The following is a 19,465-nucleotide window of genomic DNA, read 5'->3' as shown; positions in this document are numbered from 1 at the left end:
ACATGCCGCTATTAACTAGTTAAATGCCGCTGTAAAACCCAGACAGCTGCATTTAACCGGCCATCGGGCCGGAAATGAGCGCGTTCCCGACCCCGTCACATGATCGGGGGTCAGCGATGCTTTTGCATAGTAACCATAGAGGTCCTTGAGACCTCTATGGTTACTGATGCTGGTTTGCTGTGAGCGCCACCCTGTGGTCGGCGCTCATAGCAAGCCTTCAATTCAGCTACATAGCAGCGATCTGATGATCGCTGCTATGTAGCTGAGCCGATCCAGTTGTGCCAGCTTCTAGCCTTCCATGGAGGCTATTGAAGCATGGCAAAAGTAAAAAAAAAAAATATAAAAGTTTAATTCGCCCCCTTTCAACCATTAAAAATAAAACAATAAAAAAATCAAACCTACACATATTTGGTATCGCCCGATCTATCAATTAGAAAAAAGCATTAACCTGATCACTAAACAGCGTAGCGAGAAAAAAATTTGAAACGCCAGAATTACGTTTTTTTGGTCACCGCGTCATTGCATTAAAATGCAATAATGGGCGATCAAAAGAACGTATCTGCACAAAAGTGGTATCAGTAAAAACGTCAGCTCGGCACGTAAAAAATAAGCCCTCACCTGACCCCAGATCACGAAAAATGGAGATGCCACGGGTATCGGAAAATGGCACAATTTTTTTTATTTTAGCAAAGTTTGGAATTTTTTTTCACCACTTAGATAAAAGGGAACCTAGACATGTTTGGTGTCTATGAACTCGTACTGACCTGGAGAATCATAATATCAGGTCAGTTTGAGCATATAGTGAACTTAGCAAAAAGCCAAACAAAAAACAAGTGTGGGATTACACTTTTTTGGCAATTTCACCGCTCTTGGAATTTTTTCCCGTTTTCTAGTACATGACATGGTAAAACCAATGATGTCGTTCAAAAGTACAACTCGTCCCGCAAAAATAAGCCCTCTCATGGCCATATTGATGGAAAAATAAAAAAAAAGTTATGGCTCTGGGAAGGAGGGGAGCGAAAAACGAACACGGAAAAATGGAAAATCCCAAGGTCATGAAGGGGCTAAAAGAAAAAAAAAATGTTTTTTTGAATTTTGGAAAAATGAAAAATCGCTGGTCATTTTTTAACCCTTATAACTACCTAACAGAAAAAAAAAATGTTGGTTCCAAAATTGTGCTAATATAAAGTAGACATGTGGGAAATGTTACTTATTAACTATTTTTTTGTGATTTAAGAGCATGAAAATGCAAAGTTGGAAAATTGCAAAATTTAGGTTTTTTTCTCAAACACAAGTCATACCGAATAAATTTTAACACTACATAAAGTACAATATGTCACAAAATAGCAACCTCTGAATCACTGGGATCTGTTAAAGTGTTCCAGAGTTATAACCTTTTAAATTGACAGTGTTCAGAATTGTTAAAATTGGCCTGGTCATTAACGTGCAAATCACCTTTGGGGTTAAAGGGGTTAATGCCCAAGCCAAATTTTTCAAATCTGACCAGTGTCACTTTGTGGTTACTGGAACGATTCAACATATCCCAGTGATTCTTAGCTTGGTTTTTTTTTTCCGTTATACATTGTACTTTGTTACTGGTAAATTAACCTTGATATGTTTTGAAAATATCGGAATTTTGAGAAATTTTGAAAAATTCACAATTTTCTAACTTTTTATTTTTATATCCTTACACCAGTTAGTCATGTTGTACAAAATAATTACTAAATAACATTTCCCATATATCTACTTTACATCTGCATCATTTTTCAAACATCAGTTTATTTTTTTAGTATATTAAAATAGTTAAAAGTTGAGCAGCAATTTTGCATTTTTTTTAAAGTAATTTACAAAACCTCTTTCTTTAGGGACCTGTTCAGATTTCACTGGATTTTGAGGGATTGTATATTGGAAAATCCCAAAAAGTGATATGATACCATTTTAAAATCCGCTCCCTTATATTCTTCTAAACTGCTGTGTATTTTTTTTTTAACCCTTCAGGTTCTACACAGGAATTGATGCAAATTGGAATGGAAAAAAAAAATTTCTTCCTCTAAAATGTTGCTTTGGCCCCAATTTTTTCACTCTTAGGCCGGGATCACACATGCGAGAAACACGTCCGTGTCTCGCATGTGAAATCCAAGCTCTGGCGCCTGCACTCCAGAGCGGAGCGTGCAGCTCCATGTGTTGCTATGCGGCCGCACACTCCGCTCTGGAGTGCCGGCACCAGAGCTTGGATTTCACATGCGAGACACGGACGTGTTTCTCGCATGTGTGATCCCGGCCTTACAAGGGATAGCGTGACATAATGGAGCTCACAATTATTTGTTACCCACTTTGTTCTTTGCTCGCTGATGTCTTACATTTGGTCAGAAACCTGATTTTACAAATGACAGGGCTCAAAAGAGAAGGGACATAATTTGATTTTTGAATGCAAATTTGGCTGAAATAGATTGTGGGCTTTGTGTCATTTGTAGAGCCCCTAAGATGCATAAATATAAGAATCTTCCCCCACAAATGACCTTATTTTACAAACTACACCCTTCAAGGATTTTATCTAGGTGTATACTGAGAAGTTTGATCACACAGGTCTTATGCAGAATTTGACAACATTAAGTCACCATATTGAAAATTGTACTTTTTTTTATGAAAACGTTGCTATAGCTCCAAATTTTTCACCTTTACAAGAGTTAACATAAATTGAACTCCATGGTTTTCCCACTTTCTTTGAATGGCAATATCACACGTACTCACAAAGTACAGTTTGGACACAGCCGGGCTTGAAATGGAAAAAGCTACATTTGGTATTTGAAATGTAAATTTGGCTGGAATAGATTGCAGACACCATGTTTCATTAGCAGAGCCCCTGATGTACCAAAACAGCAGAATCACCCACAAGTGACCTTATTTTGGAAACTAGATCCCTCAAAGAGTTCATCTAGTGGTGTACTGAGCATTTTTAACTTACAGGTGATTCACAGTACTTCATAGCATTTAGATGTGAAAACAATAAATACATTTTTCCTACTAAAATACTGTTTACTGCTATTTTTTATCATTTCAACCAGGGGTAACAGGAGAAAATTGACCCCAAACAAATGCTTTTTTCTACCGAACACAGCGATGCCACATATGTTTTCAAAAACTATTGTTTGGGCACATTGCAAAACTCGGAAAATAAAGGGCGCTATTTAATTTTTGGAACTCCAATTTGGACATCTTGTTGCATTTGTAGAGCCCCCTGATGTGCCAAAAAAGCAGAAATGACAATCTAAACTCCATCTTGAATTAATCCATGGGTGTGGTGAGCATTTTAGCCCACAAACTAAATCACAGCATTTTATAAGATTGGGCCGTGAAAATAAAAAACTTAGGGTTTTTCCTCTAAAATTTTTATTTGAGCCTCAAAGTTTTAATTCACACAATGTGTAATAGGAGAAAATGGACAGGACAATTTATGCAGTTTTTGCTAAACATTGCAATACCCCATATGTGGTTGTCATGCCAGTGACTTGCTTGGTTTGTAAAAGCTCTATTTGACTTTTGGGGCACAGTGTGCTAGAACAATTTGCGAGAGACATTTGCAGACCCCTGAAGGGGCCAGAAGAGCAGAAGGATCTAAAAAATGACCCCATTGTTGAAATTGCGCCTCTCAATGAATTTGTGCAGCGTTGAAGTGACTTTTGCAACATCCATGCCTTGCTTTTTTTCTGCAGAATTGCAAATGTGCCAGTTTAGTGCCCATACATCGTGCCTAGCTTGTGGAGACAACGCACCCCGTAAATCAAGTGGGCGCTCACCTCTAAAATACTGTCAAATATGTGGCCGTTTTCTGCAGTTTAGGCACAGTGGGGCTTAGAAAGAGGGAGGGCATTTCGATTTGGGAGCGCAGATTTTACTGGAATTTGAAGCTGAGGGAGCCGTGTCACCTTATGAGAGCCTTTGTTTTACTAGCAGTGTAGGAATCCCTATATTTATTCATTTAGAATTGAGAGTCCTCAGTGGTTGATACCTTTTAATGGCTAACTGAAAAGATGGTAACAAATTGCAAGTACCAAGATATATTTCTTTCCTGTATATTTATTCAGTCACCATTACCGCACCACGAGAGGGGATCCGCCCTTCAGGGACAGGAAACCTACAGACATAAAAGGGCGGCACCTCTCTTCCGCATCAGTTGGTTTCCTGTCCCTGACTGGGGAACCTCTTCAGGCACACCTTGAGAAGAAGGTCAAAGAAAAGAAGATATCCCAGTCCTGGCAGGTGGACTGTTGGTGTCGGTGACAGGGAGAAGCAGCCTTGGGAAAAGTGCTTGCTTATGTGGCCCATTGTCGTGGGTACCTGGTGAGTATGTGGAGCCTCTTCTGTGGCCGCACCTGATGGGGCCTCCCGGGGTCTGTCCGCATCCTAGCAGGGTGTACGCATTGGTCCGGGCGGTACTGCCTTCCTCGGTCGCGCGTCGGCTCGCGGGCCGCAGCCACGACTGGAAGGGGCGTGTCCAGATAACGAGGCAGGGCATGCGCAGTAGGGCCGTGCCGGCCGATGGCTTTGCACCAGCGTCCAAGTGCGGGCCATATTCCCGGTAATTGCGGGGGGATGCGGCAAGGCCTTCGGGGGGGCAGAGATCTCTGGTCGGCCGGGGGCATGGTCCTGGAGGGGGGAAACACTCCACCATTAAGCATGGTACCGTTTTTTGTACCCACAGCTCCAGTTTTTGTTCTATCACTCTGATACGCTCAGGTAAAGGTGCTGTTTGGTCCTCCAGACTCGAGATTCTCTCTTCCGCATGACGAACTTTCTCGCCCAAATTTGACATATCATGGGAGAAGTCCCAGGTCGGTCATGACCTCTTCAATTTTACCTGTCAGAGAAGCTGTACTGTCCTGAATAGCAACTAGTAATTGTGCGGAAACTTGTTTCAGAGTGGGCTCTGGAGCTATTTCTTCTGTTTCTTCATCCTGAGTTGATTTATTTAAAGATTTTTGAACAGGTGCAGAGTTACTTCCCCTGGCAGAGGTCTTCAGCTTTTCAGCTGCCGACTGGTGTTTAGCAGGACTCATGGTGTCTTCCCAAAGTATGTATGCAATATAAAGATAAGTCTTGTAACTGGTTATTTAGTATGCATTCACTAGGTATTAGTAACAGTTCGGATATCACTAGCTAAAGGATTACAGAGTCATTTCTCTATGCAATTTACTGCATATTTATTTGCAACTAGCACAGTTCACAGAATGGGTACTAGGTGTCAGCAGTGCCCTATAATCTGCAGGTTCATAGGGATTAACCCTTTGATTTGCATTAGGAGAGTTTTGCAGCGCTTAGAGAAGGGGGAAGGGAGGGAAAGAATCACCCCTTTCAATCCAAAAATCCGGTGTCTATGCTGCAGCAGCCAGGCCAGTCAGCCAGCTAATCCAAGTTACCTCAGGACTGCAAGCCCACAGCGCCTCCACATGTCAGGAGGAATTTGAAGATGGCCGCCGTCTCCCTGCTCTGTTCCCGCCACCAGCAGCACCGAGTCTTCAGGTGGGAGGAACTGAGCCAAAACACAGCTCCCGACTCTCCCTCGACCCCCTCACCGCTCCCAGCTCACCGGAGGATGACCGCAGGATAAGGTAATGCCTGCAGGTAGGAGGGAGTTCACAGCTGCTCAGCTCATCCAGCACCTCCGCCGCTGTGACTCTGCAGACGCATCGCTCTCCAGAGCAGACGCGATCTCCGTGCCTCCCCTACGACTCCCGGTGTATCCTCTGTTTCCACCGAGACCGCAAACTGCTGTTTAGTGAGGCAGAAGCTCGGTGAGATGGAGAGTGTCCGGGAGAGCTCAGCAATGCACGTCCACTCTTCTAGAATGCTTTTTAACCCCTTCAAGACCCAGCCTATTTTGACCTTAAAGACCTTGCCGTTTTTTGCAATTCTGACCAGTGTCCCTTTATGAGGTAATAACTCAGGAACGCTTCAACGGATCCTAGCGGTTCTGAGATTGTTTTTTCGTGACATATTGGGCTTCATGTTAGTGGTAAATTTAGGTCAATAAATTCTGCATTTATTTGTGATAAACACGGAAATTTGGCGAAAATTTTGAAAATTTCGCAATTTTCACATTTTGAATTTTTATTCTGTTAAACCAGAGAGATATGTGACACAAAATAGTTAATAAATAACATTTCCCACATGTTTACTTTACATCAGCACAATTTTGGAAACAAAATTTTTTTTTGTTAGGAAGTTATAAGGGTTAAAATTCGACCAGCGATTTGTCATTTTTACAACGAAATTTACAAAACCATTTTTTTTAGGGACCACCTCACATTTGAAGTCAGTTTGAGGGGTCTATATGGCTGAAAATACCCAAAAGTGACACCATTCTAAAAACTGCACCCCTCAAGGTACTCAAAACCACATTCAAGAAGTTTATTAACCCTTCAGGTGCTTCACAGCAGCAGAAGCAACATGGAAGGAAAAAATGAACATTTAACTTTTTAGTCACAAAAATTATCTTTTAGCAACAATTTTTTTATTTTCCCAATGGTAAAAGGAGAAACTGAACCACGAAAGTTGTTGTCCAATTTGTCCTGAGTACGCTGATACCTCATATGTGGGGGTAAACCACTGTTTTGGCGCACGGCAGGGCTTGGAAGGGAAGGAGCGCCATTTGACTTTTTGAATCAAAAATTGGCTCCACTCTTTAGCGGACACCATGTCACGTTTGGAGAGCCCCCGTGTGCCTAAAAATTGGAGCTCCCCCACAAGTGACCCCATTTTGGAAACTAGACGCCCCAAGGAACTTATCTAGATGCATAGTGAGCACTTTGAACCCCCAGGTGCTTCACAAATTGATCCGTAAAAATGAAAAAGTACTTTTTTTTCACAAAAAAATTCTTTTAGCCTCAATTTTTTCATTTTCACATGGGCAACAGGATAAAATGGATCCTAAAATGTGTTGGGCAATTTCTCCTGAGTACACCAATACCTCACATGTGGAGGTAAACCACTGTTTGGGCACATGGTAAGGCTCGGAAGGGAAGGAGCGCCATTTGACTTTTTGAATGAAAAATTATTTCCATCGTTAGCGGACACCATGTCGCGTTTGGATAGCTCCTGTGTGCCTAAACATTGGCGCTCCCCCACAAGTGACCCCATTTTGGAAACTAGACCCCCCAAGGAACTAATTTAGATGCCTAGTGAGCACTTTAAACCCTCAGGTGCTTCACAAATTGATCTGTAAAAATGAAAAAGTACTTTTTTTTCACAAAAAAATTCTTTTCGCCTCAATTTTTTCATTTTCACATGGGCAGTAGGATAAAATGGATCATAAAATTTGTTGGGCAATTTCTCCCGAGTACGCCGATACCTCATATGTGGGGGTAAACCACTGTTTGGGCACTCGGCAGGGCTCGGAAGAGAAGGCGCGCCATTTGACTTTTTGAATGGAAAATTAGCTCCAATTGTTAGCGGACACCATGTCGCGTTTGGAGAGCCCCTGTGTGCCTAAACATTGGAGCTCCCGCACAAGTGACCCCATTTTGGAAACTAGACCCCCCAAGGAACTTATCTAGATGCATATTGAGCACTTTAAACCCCCAGGTGCTTCACAGAAGTTTATAACGCAGAGCCATGAAAATAAAAAATAATTTTTCTTTCCTCAAAAATGATTTTTTAGCCTGGAATTTCCTATTTTGCCAAGGATAATAGGAGAAATTGGACCCCAAATATTGTTGTCCAGTTTGTCCTGAGTACGCTGATACCCCATATGTGGGGGTAAACCACTGTTTGGGCGCACGGCAGGGCTCGGAAGGGATGGCACGCCATTTGGCTTTTTAAATGGAAAATTAGCTCCAATCATTAGCGGACACCATGTCACGTTTGGAGAGCCCCTGTGTGCCTAAACATTGGAGATCCCCCAGAAATGACACCATTTTAGAAACTAGACCCCCAAAGGAACTAATCTAGATGTGTGGTGAGGACTTTGAACCCCCAAGTGCTTCACAGAAGTTTATAACGCAGAGCCATGAAAAAAAAAAAAAAAATTATTTTCTCAAAAATGATCTTTTAGCCTGCAATTTTTTATTTTCCCAAGGGTAACAGGAGAAATTTGACCCCAAAAGTTGTTGTCCAGTTTCTCCTGAGTACGCTGATACCCCATATGTGGGGGTAAATCACTGTTTGGGCACATGCCGGGGCTCGGAAGTGAAGTAGTGACGTTTTGAAATGCAGACTTTGATGGAATGCTCTGTGGGCGTCACGTTGCGTTTGCAGAGCCCCTGATGTGGCTTAACAGTAGAAACCCCCCACAAGTGACCCCATTTTGGAAACTAGACCCCCAAAGGAACTTATCTAGATGTGTGGTGAGCACTTTGAACCCCCAAGTGCTTCATAGAAGTTTATAATGCAGAGCCGTGAAAATAATAAATACGTTTTCTTTCCTCAAAAATAATTATTTAGCCCAGAGTTTTTTATTTTTCCCAAGGGTAACAGGAGAAATTTGACCCCAATATTTGTTGTCCAGTTTCTCCTGAGTACGGTGATACCCCATATGTGGGGGTAAACTACTGTTTGGGCACATGCCGGGGCTTGGAATTGAAGTAGTGACGTTTTGAAATGCAGACTTTGATGGAATGCTCTGCGGGCGTCACGTTGCGTTTGCAGAGCCCCTGATGTGCCTAAACAGTAGAAACCCCCCACAAGTGACCCCATTTTGGAAACTAGACCCTGAAAGGAACTTATCTAGATGTGTGGTGAGCACTTTGAACCCCCAAGTGCTTCATAGAAGTTTATAATGCAGAGCCGTGAAAATAATAAATACGTTTTCTTTCCTCAAAAATAATTATTTAGCCCAGAATTTTTTATTTTCCCAAGGGTTACAGGAGAAATTGGACCCCAAAAGTTGTTGTCCAGTTTCTCCTGAGTACGCTGATACCCCATATGTGGGGGTAAACCACTGTTTGGGCACACGTCGGGGCTCAGAAGGGAAGTAGTGACTTTTGAAATGCAGACTTTGATGGAATGGTCTGCGGGTGTCACGTTGCGTTTGCAGAGCCCCTGGTGTGCCTAAACAGTAGAAACCCCCCACAAGTGACCCCATTTTAGAAACTAGACCCCCCAAGGAACTTATCTAGATATGTGGTGAGCACTTTGAACCCCCAAGTGCTTCACAGACGTTTACAACACAGATCCGTGAAAATAAAAAATCATTTTTCTTTCCTCAAAAATTATGTTTTAGCAAGCATTTTTTTAGATTCACAAGGGTAACAGGAGAAATTGGACCCCAGTAATTGTTGCGCAGTTTGTCCTGAGTATGCTGGTACCCCATATGTGGGGGTAAACCACTGTTTGGGCACACGTCAGGGCTCGGAAGTGAGGGAGCACCATTTGACTTTTTGAATACGAGATTGGCTGGAATCAATGGTGGCGCCATGTTGCGTTTGGAGACCCCTGATGTGCCTAAACAGTGGTAACCCCTCAATTCTACCTCCAACACTAACCCCAACACACCCCTAACCCTAATCCCAACTGTAGCCATAACCCTAATCACAACCCTAACCCCAACACACCCCTAACCACAACACTAATTCCAACCCTAACCCTAAGGCTATGTGCCCACGTTGCGGATTCGTGTGAGATATTTCCGCACCATTTTTGAAAAATCTGCGGGTAAAAGGCACTGTGTTTTACCTGCGGATTTTCCGCGGATTTCCAGTGTTTTTTGTGCGGATTTCACCTGCGGATTCCTATTGAGGAACAGGTGTAAAACGCTGCGGAATCCGCACAAAGAATTCACATGCTGCGGAAAATACAACGCAGCGTTCCCGCGCGGTATTTTCCGCATCACGGGCACAGCGGATTTGGTTTTTCATATGTTTACATGGTACTGTAAACCTGATGGAACACTGCTGCGAATCCGCAGCCAAATCCGCACCGTGTGCACATAGCCTAATTCTAAAGGTATGTGCACACGCTGCGGAAAACGCTGCGGATCCGCAGCAGTTTCCCATGAGTGTACAGTTCAATGTAAACCTATGGGAAACAAAAATCGCTGTACACATGCTGCGGAAAAACTGCACGGAAACGCAGCGGTTTACATTCCGCAGCATGTCACTTCTTTGTGCGGATTCCGCAGCGGTTTTACAACTGCTCCAATAGAAAATCGCAATTGTAAAACCGCAGTGAAATGCGCAGAAAAAAACGCGGTAAATCCACCATAAATCCGCAGCGGTTTAGCACTGCGGATTTATCAAATCCGCAGCGGAAAAATCCGCAGAGGACCAGAATACGTGTGCACATTCCTAACCCTAACCCTACCCCTAACCCTACCCCTAACCCTAGCCCTAACCCTACCCCTAACCCTACCCCTACCCCTACCCCTACCCCTACCCCTAACCCTACCCCTAACCCTACCCCTAACCCTAACCCTACCCCTAACCCTAACCCTATTCTAACATTAGTGGAAAAAAAAAAATTTCTTTATTTTTTTATTGTCCCTACCTATGGGGGTGACAAAGGGGGGGGGTCATTTATTATTTTTTTTATTTTGATCACTGAGATAGATTATATCTCAGTGATCAAAATGCACTTTGGAACGAATCTGCCGGCCGGCAGATTCGGCGGGCGCACTGCACATGCGCCCGCCATTTTGGAAGATGGCGGCGCCCGGGAGAAGACGGACGGGACCACGGCTGGATCGGTAAGTATGATAGGGTGGGGGGGGACCACGGGGGGGGGGATCGGAGCACGGGGGGGGGGATCGGAGCACGGGGGGGGAATCGGAGCGCGGGAGGGGTGGAACGGAGCGCGGGGGGCGTGGAACGGAGCACGGGGGGGCTGGAATGGAGCACGGGGGGGTGGAACGGAGCACGGGGGGGGGTGGATCGGAGTGCAGGGGGGGTGATTGGAGCACGGGGGGGTGATTGGAGCACGGGGGGAGCGGACACGAGCACGGGGGGGAGCGGAGCACAGGGCGGAGGGGAGCCGGAGCAGTGTACCGGCCAGATCGGGGGGGTGGGGGGGCGATCGGAGGGGTGGGGTGGGGGAACACTAGTATTTCCAGCCATGGCCGATGATATTTCAGCATCGGCCATGGCTGGATTGTAATATTTCACCCGTTATAATGGGTGAAATATTACAAATCGCTCTGATTGGCAGTTTCACTTTCAACAGCCAATCAGAGCGATCGTAGCCACGAGGGGGTGAAGCCACCCCCCCTGGGCTAAACTACCACTCCCCCTGTCCCTGCAGATCGGGTGAAATGGGAGTTAACCCTTTCACCCGATCTGCAGGGACGCGATCTTTCCATGACGCCGCATAGGCGTCATGGGTCGGATTGGCACCGACTTTCATGACGCCTACGTGGCGTCAAAGGTCGGGAAGGGGTTAATTGAAAAAAAAAAAAAAAAATTTAATCGCCATATTCTGAGAGCTGTAACTTTTTTTTAATTTTTTGACGAAAAGAGCTGTTCTTTTTTGTGCAACGAGTAGAAGATTTTTTTAGGTTCCATTTTAAGGTATATAACATTTTTGTATCGCTTTTATATTCTGATTTTATTTATATGTATATATATATATATATATGTCGGCAGAGCCTCCATACCACCGAGCACCGCCGAACCTGCCGCACCAGTCTGGGATGGGAGTCATATCGCCAGACCATTGAACACCCCCTGTGTTTCCACTTCATCAAAACCACTCCTGAATTCAGACTGTAAGAAACACCAAATCAATCCCTTAGAGGGCCATGAAGCAATGCACGTATAAAAAACCCAAAGAAATCAACTTCGCACAAGGCCAATACAATAAAACATATATATCTTTATTCAAAACCAATGTATAAAATCACAGCAAATACCACAAGTACAGGAGAAAGAGGTGGGATACCTATAAGATGCAACCTCACATAATAGTCAACGGTAAAATACAAGAGAAATTATATGCAGTATGTACTCTTCCAACGTAATAACTTGCCTTCTATGTGCAGACATAGGAGCCATAATAATAGAAGTAAAAGTGTAATACATAAATATATTATAATTAGATGTAATAGATTACCCGTGTGGGCACAGTGAAGGCGAGAGAAATATACATATCATATACATTTCACATACACATAATGAATAATATAAATGAAGTATAGTTACCAAGAGGGAAGCAGTCAAAGGACCCACCACACCCGACGTGCGTTTCGCATTGAAATGCTTTGTCCAGGGGTGCAAATGGCTCCTGAATAAAGATATATGTTTTATTGTATTGGCCTTGTGAAAAGTTGATTTCTTTGTTTGTTTGTTTTTTTTTAATTCAGATTGTAAAACCGACCCCCATTTAACATTAATTTTTTCCCCTATTTTCCTTCTGAAAATTTGGGGTGCGTCTTATGTTCCGTTTCGTCTTATAGTCTGAAAAATACAGTATTTCTCCTACAAAATTATTGGAATTTTACACATGTTTTGTTATACACATGTTTGTTTCCTTTGTATGTATTGGGGCAACACACAAAAACAAGAAAAAAAAGCAAATTAAGCATAATTTTACACACAACCCAAAAATGGGTCGGACAAAATTGTTGACACCTTTTCAAAATTGTGGGTAAATAACTTTTTTTCAAGCATGTGAAGCTTGTTCAAACTCACGTGTGGCAAGTAACAGGTGTGGGCATATAAAAATCACCTGAAACCAGATAAAAAGGGGAGACACTGATTCTTTGCATTGTGTGACTGTGTGTGCCTAAGCATTGAGAACAGAAAGAGGACAAGAGAAATGTCTGAGGAATTGATTACTAAAATTGCTGAACAATAACAATCTCAAGGTTGTAAGTCGATCTCTAGAGATCTTGATGTTCCTTTTTTCACAGTACGAAACATAATCAAGAAGTTTACAGCCCATGATACTGTAACTAATCTCCCTGTATGTGGGCGACAGAGAAAAATTGATGAACAGTAACAGCGCAGGATAATCTCGATGGTGGATAAGCAGCCCCAATCAAGTTTCTAAGAAATTCAAGCTATCATTCAGGCCCAGAGTGCATCAGTGTCAGCGCAAACTATCTATTGACATTTAAATTAAACGCTATGACAGGAGATACAGAAGGACCGTACTGCTAACACAAACATAGAAAAGCTAGACTGCAGTTTGCCAAAGTGTACTTGAATAGACCTAAATCCTTCTTGGAAAGCATTTTGTGGACAGATGAGACCAAGATAGAGCTTTTATATAGAGCACATCCTTCTGTTTACCGAAAATGGAATGATGCCTAGAAAACAAAGAACACAGTACCTACAGTCAAGTATGTTGGACTTTCAAAGATGTTTTGCTGTCTTTGCGTGCATTGACTTGCAATCTTCAGATTTCATGATTGCTTGCACACAAAGGATTTTAGGTCACAATATAGTGCCCTGTGTCTGAAAACTGGGTTTGCGTCCCAGGTCATGAGTCTTCTAAACATACTTCAAGAAGCACCTAGAAATGGATGGAAACAAAGCAGTGAAGAGTTCTGAAGTGGCCAACAACCATCCGGATCTAAATCCCATTGAACACCTGTGAAGAGATCTTAAAATCTTAAGCTTGACTAAGGCTCTTTAGAGCCGAAAAATTGCTTTTTTCCACACATGGCAAATTAAGTTTGTTCACTTTTTTGATATTCCTACAGTGTGCTGCCTGTTTTTTTAAATTTGTGTAATTAGGTTACTGTCTTGTATTTGCCAGCCAGAATATTTACAATGATTTGTGAAAGTTGGCAGGGGCTCTTCAAATGTGACATGCAGGGGTGGATTAAGGGTAGCCAGGGCCCCGGGCTGTTCAGACACTGTGGGCCCCCCGGTCATGTGATGGGGGTCATGTGACGGGGGTCATGTGACGGGGGTCATGATATACCCGAACCAGATTATTCCAGAAAAATGGCCGGGTCCTACTCTACTGTAACCTATTAAATATTTGTTAAAATCTGCAATATAATTTAGGTATATTTTGACCAATAATATCACATACAAGGAACAAATACCACCGCACCATGTCAAGACCACATATTACCATTTGGTGACCAAATAGCACATACAAGGGACAAATACCACAACACCATTTCCAGACCACATATTACCACCACATAGTGACTGAATACTACAATACTGATCAGTAATAAAAAAAAAACAAAAAACAATACTATCACCATAAGTGCCAGTATTCACCGGAGATATGTACTTAGTATGCAGTGTCTGTGTAGAGGTAATACAGAGATCACTGGTGACATTATACACAGGAGCTCTGTATATAATGTATAGGTAATACAGTGATCACTGGTGACTAGTGTTGAGCATTCCGATACCGCAAGTATCGGGTATCGGCCGATACTTGCGGTATCGGAATTCCGATACCGAGATCCGATACTTTTGTGATATCGGGTATCGGTATCGGATCAATAGGGATGTGTAAAATAAAGAATTAAAATAAAAAATATTGATATGCTCACCTCTCCGGCGGCCCCTGGACATCATGCTGCTAACCGGGAGGCTTCTTTGTTTAAAATGCGCGCCTTTAGGACCTGGGAATGACGTCCCGGGTTCTGATTGGTCGCGTGCCGCCCATGTGACCGGCACGCGACCAATCAGAAGCCGTGACGTCATTCGCAGGTCCTCAATTCCTAGAATTAGGAGTTTTTGTGAATGAGAATGACGTCGCGGCTTCTGATTGGTCGCGTGCCGGTCACATGGGCGGCACGCGACCAATCAGAAGCCGCGACGTCATTCTCATTCACAAAAACTCCTAATTCTAGGAATTGAGGACCTGCGAATGACGTCACGGCTTCTGATTGGTCGCGTGCCGGTCACATGGGCGGCACGCGACCAATCAGAACCCGGGACGTCATTCCCAGGTCCTAAAGGCGCGCATTTTAAACAAAGAAGCCTCCCGGTTAGCAGCATGATGTCCAGGGGCTGCCGGAGAGGTGAGCATATCAATATTTTTTATTTTAATTCTTTATTTTACACATCCCTATGGATCCCAGGGCCTGAAGGAGAGTTTCCTCTCCTTCAGACCCTGGGAACCATGAGAATACCTTCCGATACTTGATGTCCCATTGACTTGTATTGGTATCGGATATCGGTATCGGCGATATCCGATATTTTTCGGGTATCGGCCGATACTATCCGATACCGATACTTTCAAGTATCGGACGGTATCGCTCAACACTACTGGTGACATTGTACACAGGACCTCTGTATATAGTATACAGTGTATAGTGTCAGTGTATAGGTAACACTGACTCACCAGTGACGTCTCTAGGTGAAGTCCTTCATCTTTCATCCAGCACAGACCGCCATCATTTCTTCCAGCCAGGACTCGTTTCTGCAGGAAATAACAGTTATCTCGAGCTCCGCTTGCAGAACACATTACTTAATTTTTTACAACTTCTACATTACAACACATGAAGAAAAAAAGGCGATATAGTGTCATTCTGCACAGTAACAGGACCGCCCCCCATTTAAAACAGTATACTCAAAAATAAAATAAATACATCACTGCAGTAATAATATCCCTTAATTAGCCCCTATGGTAATAAAATTCCCCACCCTGGCCCTGTGTGTCTCATTCCTGGCTCCAGCCATATGTTCTCCCATCCTGCACTCATGAGTATCCATTCTACACCATATGATCTCCCCATCCTGCCCCATCTGTCTCCATCGTATCCATCCTGCCCCATGATCCAATCCTGCCCCATGTCTTTCATTCTGCCCCGTGTCTCCAATCATGCTCCGTGTCTACATTCTGCCCATGCCTCCAGTCCTGCCCCCAGTGTGTCCAGCAATCTGCCCCAGTGTGTCCAGCATATTACCCCCAGTGTGTCCAGCATCCCCAGTGTGTCCAGCAATCTGCCCCAGTATGTCCAGCATATTGCCCCAGTGTGTCCAGCATTGCCCCCAGACAGTGTGTCCAGCAATCTGTCCCAGTGTCTGACTCCAGCATATTGCCCCCAGTGTGTCCAGCAATCTGCCCCAGTATGTCCAGCATTGCCCCCGGCAGTGTGACCAGCATTCTGCCCCAGTGTGTCCAGCAATCTGCCCCAGTGTGTCCAGCAATCTGCCCTAGTGTTTCCAGCATGTTACCCCCAGTGTCTCCAGCAATCTGCCCCAGTATGTCCAGCATTGCCCCCAGACAGTATGTCCAGCAATCTGCCCCAGTGTCTCCATCATTGCCCCCAGTGTGTCCTCCAGCAATTTGCCCCAGTGTCTCCAGCATTGCCCCCAGTGTCTCCAGCATTGCCCCAGTGTGTCCTCCAGCATTGCCCCCAGTGTGTCCACCGTTAGCTTATCAAAAAACAAAAAAAAAAAAACAGTCTCCTCACCTGTCCGCGCTCCAGGCGGCGAGCTCCCTCCAGCAGCACACACTCGCCAGCGACTGACAATGACGTCAGACGCCGGCGACGTGTGCGCCTTCGGCCGACTTCAGCTACCAGCCTCCAATTAGCTGGCGGCTGTTGTTGTTAACTATTGATGTGCGGGCGCATGCCCGCACGTCAATAGGAAACCGCCGCAGCGCCGGAAGGGGCCTGGTGAGCAGACGAGACGGGGCCCGATGCGGGCCCCCTCTCTCTGCCCACTGGGTCCGGGGTCACATAAATGCCGGCGGGCATTCACAGACGATTAGCGGAGGGTCAATCTGTGCGGTAGCCCAGGGCCCCCCCAGACCACTGGGCCCTGGGCTACCGCCCATATTGACCCTCTGATAATCCGCCCCTGGTGACATGGCATCTGCAATCTGTTCCAGCCAAAATTGCGCTCCAGAATTCAGTTGGTGCTCCTTCTCTTCTTAGCCCTGCCATGTGCGCAAACAATAGATTTCCAACACATATGGGGCATTGGTGTACTCAGGACAAATAGCATGGTCCATTTTCTCAAGTTATCCTTGTGAAAATAAAATATTTGGGGCTGAAGCAACATTTTTGCTGGAAAAATTTGTTTTTTCATTTTCACTCCTCGGCGTTATAAAATTTTGTGAAGCACCTGTGGGTTCAGGTGCTCGCTGCATTTCTGTTTAAGTTCCTTGAGGGGTGTAGTTTCCAAATTTGGTTTCTTGTGGGGAGGATTCCACTGTTTAGACACATCAGGGCAGGGCTCTGCAAAAGTGACATAGTGTCCGCTATCTATTACAGCCAAGTTTCCTCTCCAAAAGTAAAATGGAGCTCCTTCCGTTCCGAGCCCTGCTGTGTGCCCAATAAATAGTTTTCCACCAAATATAGAGTATCTGCATACTCAGGAGAAATTGCACAACCTATTGCATGGTCCATTTTCTTTTGTTACCCTTTTAAAAATGAAAAATTTGAGGCAAAAGGAACATGTTTGTGGGAAAAAATAAAATGCTCTTTTTTTTTCCTTTTACATTGCTTTAATTCCTGTGAAGCACATAAGGGTTAATAAACATCTTGAAAGTGGTCTTGAGTACTTTGAGGTGTACAGTTTTTAAAACTATATCACTTTTGGGTATTTTATGTCATATAGTCCTCTCAGTAACTTCAAATATGATGTGGTCCCTACGGTTTTGTAAATCTTGTCGAAAAAATGAGAAATTGCTTCTAAACATGTATCTTTTCTAACTTCTTAACAAAATAAAATTGTTTAAAAAATTATGCAGATGTAAAGAAGACATGGGAAATGTAATTTATAAATTATTTTGTACAGCACATCTAACTTTTAGGATAAAGAAATTGACAGCTTGTAAAATGCGTACAGTAATTTTCTAAATTTTCACCAAAATTCAAATCTTTTCACGAATAAATGCAAAAAATTTCTACCGAAATTTATGATTAATATAAAGTATAATGTGTTACTAAATAACAGTCTCAGAATCAGTGGGATTCGTTTAAGTATTCCAGAGTTATTGCCACATAAAGTGACACTGGTTGGAATTCTAAAATTTGGCCTGGTCATGAAGGTGAAAACAGGCTCAGGGTGAAGGTGTTAAAGACACTTTAGTTGTGGCAGTCTCTTTTCTTTCTCTTTTTTAATGATAATTTTCTTTAATCTGCTGGACGTCAAAGTATCACTAGTGCACTGTAGTCCATTCTGTTTCCATTTTTGCTATTTTTATAATGTGCCCCATTTTTTATAATTTTTTAAATCATTTTCCTGAAGAAAATAAGGGCCTTCAGCAGTAGCTACGACTGCTACCCAGTGGCGTAACTACCGCGGTCGCAGCGGTCGCCACTGCGACGGGGCCCGGCAGGTCAGGGGCCCGCCGCCCGGCAGGTCAGAGGCACCGGCCGACACCATGTTGCAGTGCAGGAGATCCCTCCCGCACGGCAACAGTCCGAGGCGTATCTAGGGGGGGCAGGGCGCAGCCGGCAGGGGGGGCGCAGTCGGGCCTCCTAATGTGGCGGTCCGCAGCGTCTCTCCCGGCGGCTGCATTCTGCCGCCCCCCGCACTGGGAGTCAGCTGTTCTCTGGTGGAATGGGCAAAGATGGGGATGGTGGTGGAGGAGGAAATGATGGAAGTGGTGGAATGGGCAAGGATGGGGATGGTGGTGGAATGGGCAAGGATGGGGATGGTGGTGGACGAGGAAATGATGGAAGTGGTGGAATGGGCAAGGATGGGGATGGTGGTGGAGGAGGAAATGATGGAAGTGGTGGAATAGGCAAGGATGGGGATGGTGGTGGAGGAGGAAATGATGGAAGTGGTGGAATGGGCAAGGATGGGGATGGTGGTGGAGGAGGAAATGATGGAAGTGGTGGAATGGGCAAGGATGGGGATGGTGGTGGAGGAGGAAATGATGGAAGTGGTGGAATGGGCAAGGATGGGGATGGTGGGGGAGGAGGAAATGATGGAAGTGGTGGAATGGGCAAGGATGGGGATGGTGGTGGAGGAGGAAATGATGGAAGTGGTGGAATAGGCAAGAAGGCGTATCTAGGGCAGTGGCGTATCTAGGGGGGGGGGGGGCAGCCGGGGCATGTAGGGTATTAATTAATAGAGAATTAATTAATAGGGAAAATGTGAATTTGGGTGGAAAATATTTTGGCATGGTGGGGGGGCCCAATTTCAAAGTTCGCAACGGGGCCCATAACTTTGTAGTTACGCCACTGCTGCTACCTATAACTATCACCCCACCCTGAAGTGATCGCCAACTATGATCCAGCTATATAGGCATGCACAGCCTTTCTTCTGTAGAGCAGGAAGATATGGTATTTTGGTGTTACCACTCACTGTTCTGTAAGCCGCAGATTGCTTTACACATCGACCAACTGAATGCCGGCAGTACGCATAGGACGTCGGTGTTCTGGTGCAGTTGGCATGACGAGTCAGTTGTGTCGTTCTGCCTTTGTTCAGAAGCGGTGGTGACAGACTCAGAGTTAGCTGAGTATATAGGGTTTATTTTTTTATTGTATAAGCTAATACTTGTAAAGGAGTGTGAGGATACTATACTGTATATAGGGGTGGTGGGAGCCCACTTACTGTATATAGGGGTTGGTGGGGGAACTCATACTGTATATAGAGGACCT

This window comes from Ranitomeya imitator, chromosome 3, assembly GCF_032444005.1.
Source record: "Ranitomeya imitator isolate aRanImi1 chromosome 3, aRanImi1.pri, whole genome shotgun sequence".
NCBI lineage: Eukaryota > Metazoa > Chordata > Amphibia > Anura > Dendrobatidae > Ranitomeya > Ranitomeya imitator.
This window is presented reverse-complemented; position numbering follows the sequence as displayed.